At 45.0% G+C, this 18,191-nt stretch overlaps 2 protein-coding genes across 4 annotated transcripts in view; one reads left to right on the top strand and one right to left on the bottom strand.

Annotated features, from left to right (window-relative positions):
- The window catches only part of NDUFB3 (NADH:ubiquinone oxidoreductase subunit B3), a 29,313-nt gene extending 26,874 nt beyond the window's left edge, over positions 1 to 2,439 (bottom strand). Inside the window, exon 1 of the mRNA XM_073646498.1 lies at positions 2,291 to 2,439. The gene's annotated coding sequence lies outside the window, so the exon portion shown is untranslated. The remainder of the gene's footprint in view (positions 1 to 2,290) is intronic.
- A 120-nt stretch (positions 2,440 to 2,559) lies between these two features.
- Positions 2,560 to 18,191, top strand: part of HYCC2 (hyccin PI4KA lipid kinase complex subunit 2) — a 94,752-nt gene continuing 79,120 nt past the window's right edge. For all 3 annotated transcript variants that reach the window (XM_073646499.1, XM_073646501.1, XM_073646500.1), the window contains exons 1-2: positions 2,560 to 2,692; positions 7,738 to 7,780. The gene's annotated coding sequence lies outside the window, so the exon portion shown is untranslated. The remainder of the gene's footprint in view (positions 2,693 to 7,737; positions 7,781 to 18,191) is intronic.

The raw sequence follows: 18,191 nt of genomic DNA on the forward strand, positions 1-18,191 counted from the left end.
CAGAGCTGGCCGCAATTGGTGTAGAAATGCCAAAAGGTTGAAAAATGTTTGGGCAACTACCAGTTGTATAAAAATTATGACATTTTAAGCAATTTTATTTTACAACTCTGTCAAAAACTGCTTGATGAATCAAGCCCTTAGTATTGGCTGTTTGCAACATGTTTGAACAATACTTATTAGAAGTTTAAGGGTATGTGCACACTGTCCAGAGCCGCCTGCGGCCCCAACCCTGCGGAATAGCCACCGATGGCTTCCGCTCATTTTATGCAAATGAGCGGTACCATTTTATTTTTCACCTGCGGACTTTCCTCCGAGGTTAGGTCTATGGAGAAAGGCAGCATGCGGACCGGAAGCAGACATTGACATGCTGCGGACTGGAAAGACGCGCCGAATGTCAGTTTCCGCGGGTGTGCCGCAGACGCATAGTGGACATGGGATTTCACTATGCTGTAACATCTGGCTGCTGCGGGTTTGACACTGCAAAACATGCAGCTTCAAACCCACAGCGGCTCCTGACCGTGTGGACATACCGTTACCAGATTCTGACAAACCAATTCATATATGACAACCAGTTCCAGACTGATAGAGAAGAATGATGGAAGAATCATCAATTGAAGAAAGATTTATTCGAAACATCGCTCTGCAGTCAAAAGAAGATAGGTACTAAAGGAGTCTTCCCTTTTCTTCAAGAATTAAAGACATTGTCTAGCTTAAAAAAAAAAATGTTGTTATATATTCTTAAGGGGTTATTAAATAGGAAAATTGCAAAGTGCTTATAAAAACAATTAACTTATATATTAAAAGTCCTCTTCATTCTAAATAACGGACATATTTTTTATGTTTTTGTATACTGTTCACTACCTGGGTTACCAGCTATTCTCTGCAGTTTATCATAGGTAGCCGGTCTACTAGGCTAGGAGTGTGATGTTTATAAGCGCTCTGCTTTAGAGCTTGTAAGTGCTGCTTGGCAGCTGGTTGGATAGATGGATCTTGTCAGCTTCAATGTCCCTATACTCCTACAATGCTGCAGAAGCGTGCTCACTTTAGTTCGGCGGCTCAACCATGCCACTAGTCCAAACTGTCGCTCAATCAGGAGTGCAGAGCCCCCTGGTAAGCAGGAAGAGGTAAACTCCAGAAGAATGAAAGTGAGACAACTCCTTTAAAAGGGGTTTCTGGGCTTATAATATTTATGACCAACCCTTATGATAGGTTGTCAATATCAGAGAGGGAAGGAAGGTGGGGGAGTCCAACACCTAGCACCTCCTACTGATCAGTTATTAGCTCTGGCAATGGAGAGACGTGAACAGAGTAAGGCATGAAAAAGCATAGGGCCGTTCAACGTGCAGTGCCGCTGCCAGTATTGAAGCTCAGCTCTAATGCAGTACTGTGGAGCGGCCATTACACATTGACTAGAGCTGTGCAGCTTCATTCAATGTTTACATCCAGCAGGAGCTAATAACAGCTGATCTGATATTGATGGGTTATAGGCGCAGATAACCCTTTTATATAAGGTATTTAACACTTTAGGTTTCAGCTCTCCTTCCAGGTTGAACATCGTTTCAAGTGTTTTCATGTGATCAGAGCTGTGTTATTATTATTACAATGTCCCATATAATGAGCAGTCGTTTTCTGCAACAAGGACATGTGATAAGTATACGGCACATCATCAAGGCCGGAGATAACCATTACAGCGCTGGTCACATGACCCGCAACCAAATCTCAAAACCAGGAAGCTTTATTAACTGTGAGTAAACCGGGGCTTTTAGGACACTTTCAAAAGCTTCATTGCAGAAGACCTGGCAAGAGGCTACGTGATAGGAATGTAGACTGTGAGCCCCAGTGGGGAGGGGGATGATGGCGCTATATAAGATATATTAGGGCTAGACAGTGACTTTGGCGGTGCAGATGCATTCCACACTGGAGTCAATGCATTGGGGTGACATGGTGGCATGTAAACTCCGCAGACCACCACACCGGACCACTGGCTTCCCCATCGTAGACCACAATGGCAGTCGTGTGCCACAGTGACTTCCTCGCGACCTGCGTGCAAATTGTCACAGACTGTCACACAATGTCTCGGGGTCTCAGGACTGAGGTCGCCCACAGCACACAGTGATACAGGAGAGTCCTTGGCTTCAGCCTTTCCTATGTAGCACACACACTGTCAGGTGTGGGCAGACACCACTCTGTACATTTCCCCTCTGTCCTCCCTGTATAGCAGCTCAGGAGCAGACACTAGTCTAGCTGCCATGTGCACAGCGGCCAGCTGATAAACAGAATAAGGCCTTACCTGAAATACACACTGCTCTAGAGGAGAGCTCCCAGCAGACAGGAACCGGAAGCAGGCTTCATGAAGGGCGGATGTCACTCTAGTAACCTTGTGAAAAACCTTATGGAATAAAAATATCAATAAAGTTAGTGAAGAAAAAAATGGAACTAAAAGAAAGACATATTGCCCACCAAACAACCAATCAGCGGGCACGTCTCCAGAGCGAGGCTTGGAGCGCAAACAGCTGCTCTCATCTTCCTTGATGACGTGTGCGCCAGCTCGCTCACCAATCAGGGCGGCGCTTGCTTGTGGAGCGGAGTTGTCCTATGGCAGGTGGCGTTGGTGCTTTCCTGCGGCTTGTCAGGAAGAAGAGCTGGAGGGGAGACATGACCGGGGCTCCGGGAGAGGAGGCGGCGGAGTGAGGTAACCGGAGACCGTCGCTCTGTCATGTCACCCGGTGTCAGGGACCCGAGCAATGATTCCTACAGTATAGAAGGTTGTGTGTGAGCGGGACGTGGGCTGCGGAGTCTCCTTGTAGGACAGGACGCTGTGCAGCACGAGTACACTGCCGGGCACGGAGCAGCTGTGCAGAGCCGTGTAATCAGTGCGAGTGCGGGACAGTGATGTCACCAGCACAGGGGGGGTCACCAAACTGTGATGTCACCAGCACAGGGGGTCAACCAAGCTGTGATGTCACCAGCACAGGGGGGGTCACCAAGCTGTGATGTCACCAGCACAGGGGGGGGGTCACCAAGCAGTGATGTCACCAGCACAGGGGGGGGTCACCAAGCAGTGATGTCACCAGCACAGGGGGGGGTCACCAAACTGATGTCACCAGCACAGGGGGGGGTCACCAAACTGATGTCACCAGCACAGGGGGGGGGTCACCAAACTGATGTCACCAGCACAGGGGGGGGTCACCAAACTGATGTCACCAGCACAGGGGGGGGTCACCAAACTGATGTCACCAGCACAGGGGGGGGTCACCAAACTGATGTCACCAGCACAGGGGGGGGGGTCACCAAACTGATGTCACCAGCACAGGGGGGGGTCACCAAACTGATGTCACCAGCACAGGGGGGGGTCACCAAACTGATGTCACCAGCACAGGGGGGGGGTCACCAAACTGATGTCACCAGCACAGGGGGGGGTCACCAAACTGATGTCACCAGCACAGGGGGGGGTCACCAAACTGATGTCACCAGCACAGGGGGGTCACCAAACTGATGTCACCGGCACAGGGGGGTCAACCAAGCAGTGATGTCACCAGCACAGGGGGGGTCACCAAGCAGTGATGTCACCAGCACAGGGGGGGTCACCAAGCAGTGATGTCACCAGCACAGGGGGGTCACCAAGCAGTGATGTCACCAGCACAGGGGGGTCACCAAGCAGTGATGTCACCAGCACAGGGGGGTCACCAAGCAGTGATGTCACCAAGCAGTGATGTCACCAGCACAGGGGGGGGGGTCACCAAGCAGTGATGTCACCAGCACAGGGGGGGGTCACCAATCAGTGATGTCACCAGCACAGGGGGGGGGGGTCACCAAGCAGTGATGTCACCAGCACAGGGGGGGGGTGGGTGTCACCAAGCAGTGATGTCACCAGCACAGGGGGGTCACCAAGCAGTGATGTCACCAGCACAGGGGGGTCACCAAGCAGTGATGTCACCAGCACAGGGGGGTCACCAAGCAGTGATGTCACCAACACAGGGGGGTCACCAAGCAGTGATGTCACCAGCACAGGGGGGTCACCAAGCAGTGATGTCACCAGCACAGGGGGTCACCAAGCAGTGATGTCACCAGCACAGGGGGTCACCAAGCAGTGATGTCACCAGCACAGGGGGTCACCAAGCAGTGATGTCACCAGCACAGGGGGTCACCAAGCAGTGATGTCACCAATCAGTGATGTCACCAGCACAGGGGGGTCACCAATCAGTGATGTCATCAGACAGCGGTGGTTCTAGAGCTGTGGGGTCGGCAGACAGCAGTGGCTCTAGTAAAGGTCTCATCATGTCATGGGTGTTTTGTCTGAGGATGTTGATACTGTGTGGCTGCATACACATCATTATATACCAGTCGTTGTGCCCAGGTCATTATAGAATGAACATGGTGATCCAGTACACTGGTAGGTGGAGAAAAAAAAGCAAATCTTTATTTCATGTGTGCAGCATTAAAAAAGCCATAAAATCCTCAGTCACTTCCACTCCTCAACCAGACATTGCATTTGGAACAATAGTTCAAAACAAAGACCGTTGTTTGCAATGCATTCCCTGGTTGTGGAGCGCAGGTGACTGAGGATTTTTTTTTTTTTTAATACTGCACACATGAAATAAAGATGTGCATCTTACCTGTTGGTGTGCTGGATCACTTTATTCACCTTATTGAGGAGGATACACAAACAAGTGCAGACGTGGTGAGCTGATCATAAGATTATAGTGCGGGCCTCTGTGTGCTGGTATTATATCAATGATACATAGCCTGAATAGTACTTGCTTTACATCTGCGTTGTAGTTAGAGGATCACTTTTCATAAAATGTCAGGTGCTGAGTAGCTGGTGGAGGATAGGAGTCTGCGCTGCTGTGCTAGATTCAAGAAATCCAGAGAACGTCCTCCGCATTTCTTGAATCTTATCACCGCAGCGAAGATTACTACTCCTATCCTCCACCAATTATGCCATACGGCAGGATTTCCCGACCTGAGGTACTGCAGCAGCTGTCACACCCTGATTTCTCATTTGTGGGTTAAACAATCCCTAAAGGTGAGCAATTTCTCTACCTCTCACCTAGACCAAGTTCTCCACCAGATAAGACCCTATTGCGATTGGTGTCTCCCCCTCTTTCTAGGGGCTGAGTAGCGGTATTTATGGGACCTGAAAAGCAGTAGCGTGAGCCCCCTCCGAGCCTTGTATTAGGCATCGCGCAATCTCCTCTCTGGAGCAGGCAGGCATAGACTGGTGACGTCATTCCACAGCATCTGCTCACTTGTTCCGTTCTACATCCCTTAGATATGTGATTTTATTCTTCTCTGCATGTCAGTCTGTGTTCTACATCCACATGTCAAAAGTGAAAACTTCCATCTAGGGGAACTGCCAATCCACTATAAAGGGGCTGTCCTAGATTAGAAAAACATGGCTGCTTTCTTCCAAAACCTGTTCCACACCTACCCACAGGTTGTAGTATTGCAGCTCAGCATTAATTCACTTCAATGAAACAGAAGTGTGATATCAGACACGGCCATCCCATGGACGGGGGCAGCACTGCTCCTGGAACAAAACGGCAAAGATTTACTTTTTGTAGAGACTTCCTTTTAAGTCTAGCTATATCCAAAAACTGAGTAGGCGGGAAAGCGACAGTAAGGACTTTTTTATTTTGTTCTTTTAAGCTTGACTGCCAAATAACCCTTCAGTGTAATGAGTTTGTGGAACTAGGGGGTCGTGATGGCATATGGACATTATAGAGGGGGGTCCCCCTTACTTTGGCAGAGGGCCACCTTGTATTCTGGCAGTCTCCAGCCATCCTTGTGTAAGTCATCTAAATAACTGGCATGTAATACTACAGTCTGCCTGGGCCTGGCTGGCCACAGCATCGTCCAGCAGAATCCGCTGGTTGCTGAGAGTAGGACCCCCAGTGATCAGCTGATGGGCCTGGACCCTGTGATAAACTCCTCTTTAAAGCAGGGCTGTGGAGTCGGTAAGCCAAACCTCCAACTCCTCAATTTCCATGACTCCGACTCCCTCATACATGGCTCATGTTTAAGTGATAAATTTACTGTAGCAAAGATTCATCTCAGCTAAAAGTCTAGACCCTTAGATCAGGAATAGGACAGACATTTATAGGACATTTCATAACTTTCCCAAATTCTTATAAAAAAAAATTCCCCAAAAACTGCATTGAATTACTGTACCTAAAAATTGTACCCAACTTATTACATATTTTAGGAGTTGGAGTCGGTCCATTTTATACTGACTCCACAGCCCTGCTTTAAAGTATAATCTGCAGGTAAAGTGGGCGATCCTAATCAGTGATTGACAGCCTTTGTATAAGTGTAGATTCAGAGAGAGCTGTCAATCATTGATTAGGACCGCCCACTTGACTTTTATGCAGAAATTTTATTGAATGTGATGGTAACAAATGCTGGAAAACAGGTTCACTACGAATACTTTGAAGATGGAGCAGAGATCCACAGACAACCACAAGAACGACTCTTGGGTTTCTTTTATTGATTACCTTCAATAAACAAGGCATTGCTGGGTCCCAGGGCTCATTTATCAATTAAATAAAGGAGCCCTGTGACCCCGAAATGCATAGTCTTAGAATAGATTGGATTGTATTTTCAATGTGACAGGTTTACATGAAAGGGATCTCTCAGCACAGAATGACTATTTCAAAATAATTCCCGGCGCTCAGTGCTTCATGACGAGGCCAATCATTTATATACAAATTCCCACCTGCTTGTTTTCTCTCTATCTCCACCCCCTCTTCTTTGATTGACAGCTCTGCCTTCATAGAGCTAATGAAGGGTGAAGATAGATGGAAACCAAACAGGTGGAAAGGTGTATGTAAATGATCGGCCCCGCCATGGAGCGCCTGTACCTGGTTTGGACAGTCATTCTGTGCTGACAGTCCATTTAAGAGGGAACCTGTCAGTCAGTCGTCCTGCCCAAACCACGGGCAGCATGAATCAGAACCTGATTGCAGCCAGTTATGTTTTCCTCAAATGCTCAAGCATTTCATAGAAATCCTAGCATTCAATTTATCAAAGTGTTTTTGCCCGATTTCTTCTGTAAAATACTTTGAAAAATTGCAAAACTTTTGCGCGACTTTTGTCGTTTTCACTCCAGTCCTGGCTAGATTAGTCAAAGTGGGCAGGACAGGTGTGGTGAAGCTCGCCCGACAAGCTCTTCAAGTGTAACATACACCAGTAATGTACATATCTGATGAGGTGCACGCCAGTGATGACATGCACCTCTTAATGTATTTGCCGCATCTAACTCCAGCGAGCCCATCATTAAGAGTGGTGTGCACAATGCTAGTCTTAATGACTCGGACCTTTAGTTTAACGATCCAGTGGGGACCATAGAAGGAGGAGACTAGTCCAGGGCCACCCCCGGCCGACTTCTCCCCGCAACGCTCGAGTTGATTGTTCTCCCGTATGTGTGCATAGGAGAAGACCTGTCAGTCATCTAAAGCCAAGCGGGGAGAAGCTTACTTTACTTAAAACTATGTTTTATCTGAGCATTTCAGAGGAGTATATACCTAGCTGCAATCGTGCAGCCAGCGACTGATTATTCCCCCCATGGTTTGGGCAACATGAATCCACTTACAGGTTCCATGTGACTCCATGCAAAGAGGCTCAAAAAGTATTCCACTGCAAAATTCCATTGACCACCGATGGTCACAATTAGAGAATACTGGAAATAAAGTTTTCCTAATAAAGTCAATAACTTGTGTCCATTGTATGTTTCTCCAGATGCTGCGAACTCCCAGAATGCTCCACAGTTTACACTGAGAAGGTGAGTTGTCGGTTTGTAGCTTTTTGTTGTCACCAGTTAGTCTATTGGTAGCTCTGCAGATGATCAGTCAGTGGGAGTATTGCGGTGTGATTGAGGACTGTCCTCCGGCTGTAGATAAGACCTGTCGCTGCCGTCTTGCTTGGCTTTAGCATTCAGCAGTCCTGATGGTAGAAGTCCCGATAGTTCATAAAACATTAAGATACAGCAGGACACAGGCACTTCTGGTAAAAGAGCAAACCTTTTACATTCCTGCGTAAATGATGTACCGTATATATTCCAGATATCTGGCTACAGCAGAAAGGTATCAAACAGCGCCACATCTGTGCACAGGCTGTGTTTGGTATTGCAACGTAGTCCCATTCACTTTATTAGATCTGAGTTGCCATAGAGCAAAAATATAGGTGTGGTGCTGTACAGAAGAAGTGTCTGTTTATTTATTTTATTTTGTACAACCCCTTTAAATTATTAATAGAAATTACTAAAAAAAATACTTTATATCCTCCCTTTTAAAGAACATTATCTAGGAGTGAAAACCTATGTTGCCATATTGTCACGGGCACAAAAGGATGACTGCAAAACAGAGCAACGCTGATATCTTTGGGAATAATGTAGGAATAATAGCCAAACTGTGGATGAAACGATCCATATTCACATCTCTTTACACACCCATTAAGGGCCTAGTTATGAAGGATTTTTTTAAATTTAATGTATTTAACTTTTGCAGTTGGGTCTCATGAAAAAAATTTGTACCATTTGGCTATTACAGGCTGTTTGTATCCCTAGAAATTGCTGAATGCAAAATGAGTTATCTATCAGTAAGCTTCTTCTGACCGAGTTTTCTGGGGGTCAGTGTAATGGTTGGATGATGTAGTCAGATAATGCTATCACTCTCAGTGGGCAGTGTAGCGTAGAGTGAGAGAATGATGCTGCCAGTGCACTCTGTTGTCCTTCCCGGCCACTGGGGGGCAGTCAGGCATCCATTGCTGCTGTGACTGCACTGATATTGTGATATGTCGTGACACAGTCCCATCCTTGTGTTGGGGTAGAAGTATGGTAGTCCCTGATACCATTGTGCTCTGCGGTCACTGTACACGTGCTGTAATAACCTGGTAAGCACACGTTCTCTATCTGCATTGTGTCTGGGTGTAGATACGTCGGCCTTCTCCATGATCCTGGCGTAGCTGCTGATTGATGCACCTAGAAATGGCAGCTGCTCTTGGCTTTATTGCTCGGAGCATCGCTGCCTGCAGTCATCTGTGAGTGAGTGTGACTGCTTCCTTGTGACACACAGGAATTCAATCTATCAGTTTGTTTAAGGCAGGATGGCATGTTTGTGGATCCTCCCATGGCATACATCCAGTATTACCATGAAGGTACATTGCTCAATAAGGTTTGCTTTCATGGTCTCTTCACTGTTCAGCTCCGCTTTCCTGCATGGTGGTGAGATTCATAGAAAGCCAGCACTGTGCTATCTCTGGTCTGTGCTATCTCTGGTCTGTGCTATCTCTGGTCTGTGCTATCTATCATCTGGTCTTTCTGATGAAGGAGCCCCTAACTAAAGGTCCCATCCACTGCTCGGGTTACATTTTGTTTTGCACCATTTTCCTTCTTTATCCTCCTTGTTGCTCTGTATATTGCTGATTGCATAATGAGTAGTGATGAGCGAGTATGTTCTGGCCGAGCTCCGAGTATTTACAGCTGCTCGGTGATATGGTTGAATCGCTCCTGTGTGCATGATTTGCGACTGTTTGACAGCTTTGATACATGTAAGGAATGTCTGCTTCTTGCACATTCCTCACATGTAATAAAGCTGTCAAACAGTCGCAAATCATGCACCCGGGAGCGATGCAGCCATATCACTGAGCAGCTGTAAATTCTCGGTGCTCGCCCGAGCATTGTTATGTTCTGTTACCAGAGCTAAGGAAAGAGAGGAGATCTGTCCCTACGATAGAACTCAGCTGAATCCCTACGATGTAACAGGGGACCTGATCCTGCGATCAGACCTGCTAAAGTCCTAAGCTAGTCTGTACGGAGACCTATAGATGTGGGGATGGAATCCCTACAAGTACTAAGGACTGGGAGGAAAATGGACACCTCCTAACAGAAATAGTAGCAGACAGACGAACAAACAAAATATATAGAACATAGAGGTCCGTAGACCAAGCAAACTAACAGAGTTGGATACAGAGCACAGGCTAGCTAGAAAGTAGTTATACAATGAAGTCCAGCAAAGCCAGAAGGGCGGAGCAGGATTAAATAGGCCAACAAGGTCATGTGACCAGCAAAGGAAAAAACCTAAGAGCAAGGTTCTAACAGTACCCCCCCTTCTAAGAGGATCCTCCGGATCCCCTAGGACCAGGCTTATCAGGAAATCTCCTGTGAAACGCTCTGATAAGTCTGGACGCGGAAACATCATCTGACCTCACCCAAGAGTTATCCTCGGGTCCGAAACCTTTCCAGGCCACAAGATACTGCAAACTACCTCTATACCGTCTAGAGTTAAGGATGCGAGAAATTTCATATTCCCCGTCCTCCACCACCGGAGGAACAGAGGCAGAGGCGTCACCATCCGACACAACAGCTTTTTTTAACAGAGAGACATGAAATACCGGATTAATTCTCCAGGAGGTAGGAACCTCCAACCTAACAGCAGATTGGTTGACAACCTGAAGCACCTTAAAGGGCCCTACAAACTTGGGACCCAATTTCTTAGAAGGAATCCTCAACCGCAGATTCCTAGAGGACAACCAAACCATGTCACCAACAGCGAACAAAACCTCCTGTCGTTTCCTATCAAAGTAGTCTTTAGATTTTCTGTTGGCCTCCTGAAGATTACCACGCACATCCGTCCAAACTCTCTCCAAATCACCGGAAAAATTCTCCTCCTCAGGCACGGCAGATCCCAACTTGGAGAACGACCCAAACGACGGATGTCTCCCAGAACAACAAAAAAAAGGCGAACAACCAGCAGAAGAAGATGTATGATTGTTCAGAGCAAATTCAGCAAGTGGCAGAAACTCAGACCACCCCTCTTGATTGTCTGCCACAAAACAACGCAAGAACTGCTCAACATCCTGGTTTTTCCTTTCTGTCTGGCCATTAGATTCAGGATGATATCTGGACGAGAACGACAAATGAACTCCCAACCTGTCACAAAAGGCACGCCAAAAACGAGCCACGAACTGAGGACCCCTATCAGAAACAATGTCAGTAGGAACGCCATGAAGTCTGACAATTTCCTTGACAAAGGCCTTAGCGAGAGTTTTAGCGCAGGGCAGTTTGACGAAGGGAACCAAGTGACACATCTTGCTAAAACGGTCCACGACCACCCAGATGACAGTAAAACCCTCAGAGGGGGGAAGGTCAGTTATAAAGTCCATAGCCAAATGTGTCCAAGGAGCACTGGGAACCTCCAAAGGACAAAGCAACCCCGCAGCAGGAGTATGTGAGGACTTAGATCTAGCACATATAGTACATTGATGCACCCACTTAATGACTTCCTTCTGCCATCCAGGCCACCAAAAACTGCGACCCACCAGTCTCTTGGTCTCAGAGATTCCGGGATGACCTGCCAACCGAGATTCGTGACACTCAACAAACAAATCTCTCCTAAAGGGCCCAGGCACAAACAACCTCCCATGAGGAGTGTTAGATGGGGCATTCTCCTGTGCTTTAAGAATCTCATCTTCCAAAACGGAGTCCAAAGCAGCTATCACAACACCTTCTTGTAAAATGTTCTCCTCTTTCTCAGCACCGACTATGGGAGAAAAACTGCGAGACAAGGCATCCGCCTTAACATTCTTAGTACCAGGGATGTAAGTAACGGAGAAATTAAACCGCGAGAAAAACAGTGCCCACCTAGCCTGACGGGCATTCAGGCGCTTGGCAGCATCAAGATATATCAGATTTTTATGATCCGTAAGAACCTGAACGGGAAATTCCGCACCTTCCAAGAAGTGGCGCCAGTGTTCAAATGCGAGTTTAATAGCCAATAATTCCCGATTACCAATATCGTAATTCAGTTCAGTCTCCGAAAATTTTTTTGAAAAAAAGGCACAGGGATGTAATCCATCCCCGTTATCCTGAGACAATACTGCGCCAACCCCCACAGAGGAAGCATCAACCTCAACCAAAAACGGCCTAGTAACATCAGGCTGCATAAGGATGGGAGCAGAGGTGAACCTCTCCTTGAGATACACAAAAGCTTCAATAGCCTCAGAAGACCACTGAACCGCATTAGCACCTTTCCTGGTGAGATCGGTCAGAGGTTTGACAATACTAGAAAAAATTTTTATGAATTTTCTGTAATAATTGGCGAAACCTAAAAACCTCTGTATCGATTTCAAACCAATAGGCCTAGGCCATTCCTGTACAGCCTGAACCTTAACCGGGTCCATCTCAAAACCTTCGCTGGAGATAATGTAACCCAAAAAACGAATTCTCTGTACAGCGAACTCACATTTCTCCAGCTTAGCAAAAAGCGAATTGTCCATTAACAACTGTAATACCTCACGTACGCTCCGCCAATGAGACTCCAGATCCGGCGAATAAATCAAAATGTCATCCAAATACACAACCACATTTTTACCGATCAAAGGTCTAAGGATGTCATTAATCAGATTCTGAAAAAATGCAGGAGCATTAGTAAGACCAAAAGGCATAACCAGATTCTCAAAATGACCCACAGGAGTGTTAAAAGCAGTCTTCCATTCGTCACCCTCCTTCATGCGCAACAGATTGTATGCCCCCTTAAGGTCAATTTTAGAGAACCACTTGGCCCCCATTAACTGGTTAAATAAATCAGGAATCAATGGCAGTGGGTAAGGATTGCGTACAGTAATTTTGTTAATCTCACGAAAATCCAGACAAGGACGTAAACCGCCGTCCTTTTTTTTTACAAAAAAAAATCCAACCGCCACAGGAGACTTAGAGGGCCTAATGTGACCGGCGGCCAAACTTGTCTGTATGTATTCCTCCAAAGCCTTCCTCTCAGGAATAGTAAGGTTAAATAAACGACTTTTAGGAAGAGTCGCTCCAGGGACAAGTTCAATAGAACAATCATAGTCTCTATGGGGAGGCAAAACCTGCGATTCCTTCTCAGAAAAAACTCTCCAAAAATCCTGAATAGGAACAGGCAATTCTCCCCTATCCAAAGCTGCAATACGCCCGTTACAATACTTGTCATAACATTTATGGCTCCAGGATTTAATTTCACTGGTAGACCAATCCAGTACAGGATTGTGAAATTTTAACCAGGGCAATCCCAATATTACTGGAGAAGGCAAGTTATTCAACACTACCAAATCCAATTTCTCATGGTGAACACCATTAATAGTGAGAGGAAATTCACAGACCTTGAGAGTAATATTCTTCAAAGGGGAACCATCCACAGAAACCACAGCAATGGGGGATGATAAAGGTTCGGGTTTTAAATTGAGTCTTTCCAAGAATCCCCCATCAATTACATTCAGAGTAGACCCACAATCGACAAACACCCGAAATTCCATTAATTTTTCCTGAGCAATCGTGGAAGCAGCTAAAAATACACCCTTGGAATTTAAACAGGCAATACGGGCGTGACTGACCATTTTTTTTTCTTTCTTCATACGAAGCTCACAGCCTTTAATCAAATGACCAGATTTTCCGCAATAGAAACACAAGCCTTCAAAAAGTCTATGGTCTTTTTCTTGAGAGCGAGGTGCCACCGATCCAATCTCCATCGGTTCACCACTGTTAGTACACACATTGTCATAACCAAAAACTGACATAGCAGAGGATTTGCTCTCATTAACCCTTGCACGCAGTCTTCTATCCACCCGTATAGCTAATTGCATAGCCTGTTGCAAATCTTCAGGTGTAGGATAAGCAATTAGCAGGTCTTTAACCCTTTCATTGAGCCCAGCAAGAAATAGACTTTTCAGAGCAGAATTGTTCCACCCTGTTTGAGTAGACCATCGACGGAAATGAGTACAATATTTTTCCACATTACCTGATCCCTGTCTCAAACGTCTTAACTCAGTCTCAGCTGATGCGACACGGTCAGGATCATCATATAATAGCCCCAAAGCAGAAAAAAAACTATCCACTGATCTGAAGCATGTATCACTAGTTTGCAAAGAAAAGGCCCACTCCTGAGGCTCTTTGCGCAAAAGTGACATTATGAACCCTATGCGCTGGGATTCATCCCCAGAGGACTTGGGTCTCAAACGAAAATACAATAAGCAAGCATTTTTAAATGAAAAAAATTCTCGGTGTTCACCAAAAAATAAATCCGGCAAACGTACCTTAGGCTCCAAGAAATGTGCTCCAGGACAGTTACTCACGTGCTGACGGAGCTCGGCCACCTCCAGAGAGAGTCCCTGCAGGCGATGAGCCAAATCCTGAACCGACACCATGATGGAACAGAAAAATCTTTCCTTAGAGAATTTGCAGGCTGGACTTACTGTTATGTTCTGCTACCAGAGCTAAGGAAAGAGAGGAGATCTGTCCCTACGATAGAACTCAGCTGAATCCCTACGATGTAACAGGGGACCTGATCCTGCGATCAGACCTGCTAAAGTCCTAAGCTAGTCTGTACGGAGACCTATAGATGTGGGGATGGAATCCCTACAAGTACTAAGGACTGGGAGGAATATGGGACACCTCCTAACAGAAATAGTAGCAGACAGACGAACAAACAAAATATATAGAACATAGAGGTCCGTAGACCAAGCAAACTAACAGAGTTGGATACAGAGCACAGGCTAGCTAGAAAGTAGTTATACAATGAAGTCCAGCAAAGCCAGAAGGGCGGAGCAGGATTAAATAGGCCAACAAGGTCATGTGACCAGCAAAGGAAAAAACCTAAGAGCAAGGTTCTAACAAGCATACTCAGCAAAAGGGTTAATAGAACATACTCGCTCATCACTAATAATGAGTTAATCAAAAATCCTGCAGCACATTTCTTTTCAGAGTATGTGCACATGACGTCTTTTGCAGGTGGGCCAGCCCACCAAGTTTTCCAAGAGGAGGACACTTCAAGAAATGGCAATGGTTTTTTTTTTTTATATTTTTATTTTTTGTGGTTTCTAGCTCTTTTCATGGTTTTTGACCAGCGATTTTTTTTTTTTTTTTTTTTGCATCTTTTGGTTTTGCTTTTTCCAGACGTTAATTTTAACTACAGTCAATGATAGAAACAAAAAAACCCCACTATTGCTATTTGAAGTAAAAGCATTAGCAAAAACGTTCAGAAAGATGCCCTGATGTTTTGTGTCTTCATATTCACTTCTATTGTAAGGTACAGAGAGCAGAAACCGTGGCAAGAATGGTCCGCTTGCTTCTTTTAACAGCTCAGAGTCTTTGGAAACCTGAAGCGATTAAAGGGGATGTCCAGCCTTGGGCTACAAGTCTGCAGTCTCTCTATGTGACTGTAGACTTGTGAATCCTAGCATCTTGCACACTGTGCGCTGTGAGGATTCTCTGCCTCCGGGAGCGGGTGGTCATGTGACCACAAGTATGTGATTTGCATACTTCCAGCCACATTCCAACTAGACTTGTTCAGCTTCGTTCAATACAGTTGCGTTGAGCGAGGCCGCGCCCATCTATTTGGCACGTGACCGCACGTATGCAAATCACATACTTGCGGTCACGCTCGCGGTGACGGTACTGCAGAATTCTCACCACGCGCAATGTGAGCATTCACAAGTCTGCAGTCACATAGAGTGACTGCAGATTTGTAGAGTAAGGCTGGACATTCCCTTTAAAGGATGCGCAAACAACTGCACATATGAAGAGCAGGTCGTTTTTACATAGAAATACAGGTGTTCCTTCTTTTCAACATCTATGTAGCGCTTTTTCAGACTAATTTTAGAACAGTGTCCACCTGAAAAAGATGATGTGTGTACGTATCTTTAGAGGGTAGGTTACTTTTATTTTCAGACATCTGAGCTTCTCTTTGCTGATTTTGACAGCTGATTTATTGCCTAAATGTTCAGTTCAACTTTCAAGCTGAGAGGAGCAAAGATGAGTTATGAACTCATCCATTAAAATGATCTCACTGACGGATTCTCAGTTGCCTCATATCCTGCAGTAAGCAATAGACAATGCAACACAGAGGCTATAGAAGGCAAATGGTGCAAAGTTTTTAAATGGAACACTATTATTAAAAATACATGCATTTAAGTAAAAAACAAGCCCGTAAAGGTGTCTATTTTTTTGTGAATTTTTAAATTAACAAGACAAATATCTCTTGTCTTATGTAATTTATATAGTGTGTATATATCAGAATAGCGCCACATCAGTCCATGGGTTGTGTTTGGTATTGCTGCTTATCCCCATTCAAGTAATTGGATATGATCTGCAGAATCAGATACAGCCAATAAATACAAGGATAGGTGCAGATGGCCGTATTATCAGTCCGAGTGCGATCTGATAAAGCATTGGATCACACTTGTACCAATGTTAGTCTATGGGGCCGTACACAGACAGTCTGTCCAAGGAAATAAATCTCTCTCTGCATGCGGAGTTTGATCCGATATTTGGAACCCCCTCTGCCATGAAAGTCAATGAATGCGTGGAAATCATCGGACTGCACTTGGATGACATCTGAGTGCAGTCCTATTTCCTCACACTGATACAGTGGAGAAGATGGAGAAATTTTGTTCTCCTTCTTCTCTTCACAGTGTGCTCCAATTCTTTCACCCTTGAGAACGTGATCACACTATGCCTACACTCGAATCAAAATCTTATCAGTGTTTGATTTGCATAAATGGCCTGATTCTCTCGGATTAGAGAATATACGGTCATCTGCACGAGCTTTTAATCTGTTCCTAGGAAAAAGAAGATGCAGCCACCAATTAATACTTCTGTTTTTATAATCGATTCCTTTAAAAGTGGTGGATATCCATTGATATGGCAGGGGGAGTTCCCTTTGGCTTTCCTATACAGATATACAGTGGCATGTAAATGTTTGGGCACCCCTGGTAAAAATTACTGTTATTGTGAGCAGTTAAGCAAGTTGAAGATGAAATGATCTCTAAAAGGCCTAAAGTTAAAGATGACACATTTCCTTTATATTTTTGGCAAATATATATATATTTTGTTATTTTTTACTTTTTAAAAATTACAAAAAGGAAAGTGGACTGATGCAAAAGTTTGAGCACCCTTGGAGATTTGTGTTCTCAGATAACTTTGACAAAGGTTTCAGACTTTAGTCTGTTAGGATTATGGCTTATTCACTATCATCGTTAGGAAAGGCCAGGTGATGCAAATTTCCCAGCTTTATAAAAACTCAGCCTCCTCTAACCTTGTGCCAAAAAACTGCAGCTTTGGGTGCTGCTAAGCAGTTGCCTAGCACTCTGAAAATGAAAATGGTGGAGGCCCACAAAGCAGGAGAAGGCTATAAGAAGATGGCAAAGCATTTTAAGTTGCCCTTTCCTCACTTCAAAATGTAATTAAGAAATGGTAGTTAACAGGAGCAGTGGAGGTCAAGATAAGGTCTGGAAGACCAAGCAAAATTTCAGTGAGAGCTGCTTGTAGGATTGCTAAAGAGGCAATTAAGATCCCCGCTTGACTGCAAAAGACCTTCAGAAAGCTTTAGCAGACTCTGGAATTGTGTTACATTGTTCTACTGTTCAGAGACACCTGCACAAATATGGCCTTCATGGAAGAGACATCAGAAGAAAACGTCTCCTGCGTCCTCACCATAAATTCAGCATTAGAACTATGCAAAATAACATCTAAACAAGCCGGATGCATTTTAGAAACAAGTCCTGTGGACCGATGAGGTTCAAATAGAACTCTTTGGCCACAATGATCAAAGGTATATGTGGAGAAAAAAAACACAGAATTTCAGAAAAAGAACATCTCACTAACCATTAAGCACCGGGGTGGATCAATCATGCTTTGGGGTTGTGTTGCAGCCAATGGCACGGGGAACATTTCACGGGGTAGAGCAAAGAATGGATTCAATGTAATTGTAAAAAATTCTGGATGCAATCATAACACCATCTGTAATAAAGCTGCAGTTGAAAAGAGGATGGCTTCAACAAATGGATAATTATCTTAAACACACATCAAAATTCACAATAGCCTACCTCAAAAGGCGCAAGCTGAAGGTTTTACAATTGCCCTCACAGTCCCCTGATCTGAACATCATTGAAAATCTGTGGCTAGACCACAAAATAGCAGTGCATACAAGATGACCCAGAAATCTCACAGAACTGGAAGAATTTTCCAAGGCAGAATGGATGAAAATCCCTCAAAGAAGAATTGAAAGACTCTTGGCTGGCTACAAAATGCATTTACAAGCTGTGATATTTTCAAAAGGGGGTGCTACTAGGTACTAACCATGCAGGATGCCCAAACTTTTGCATGTGCCCATTTTCCTTTTTATAATTTTTAAAATGTAAAAGATAAAAATATATAATTTTTA

This window comes from Phyllobates terribilis, unplaced genomic scaffold (assembly GCF_046119375.1).
Source record: "Phyllobates terribilis strain yellow unplaced genomic scaffold, ASM4611937v1 Scaffold_9__5_contigs__length_417890890, whole genome shotgun sequence".
In the NCBI taxonomy this organism is placed as follows: domain Eukaryota; kingdom Metazoa; phylum Chordata; class Amphibia; order Anura; family Dendrobatidae; genus Phyllobates; species Phyllobates terribilis.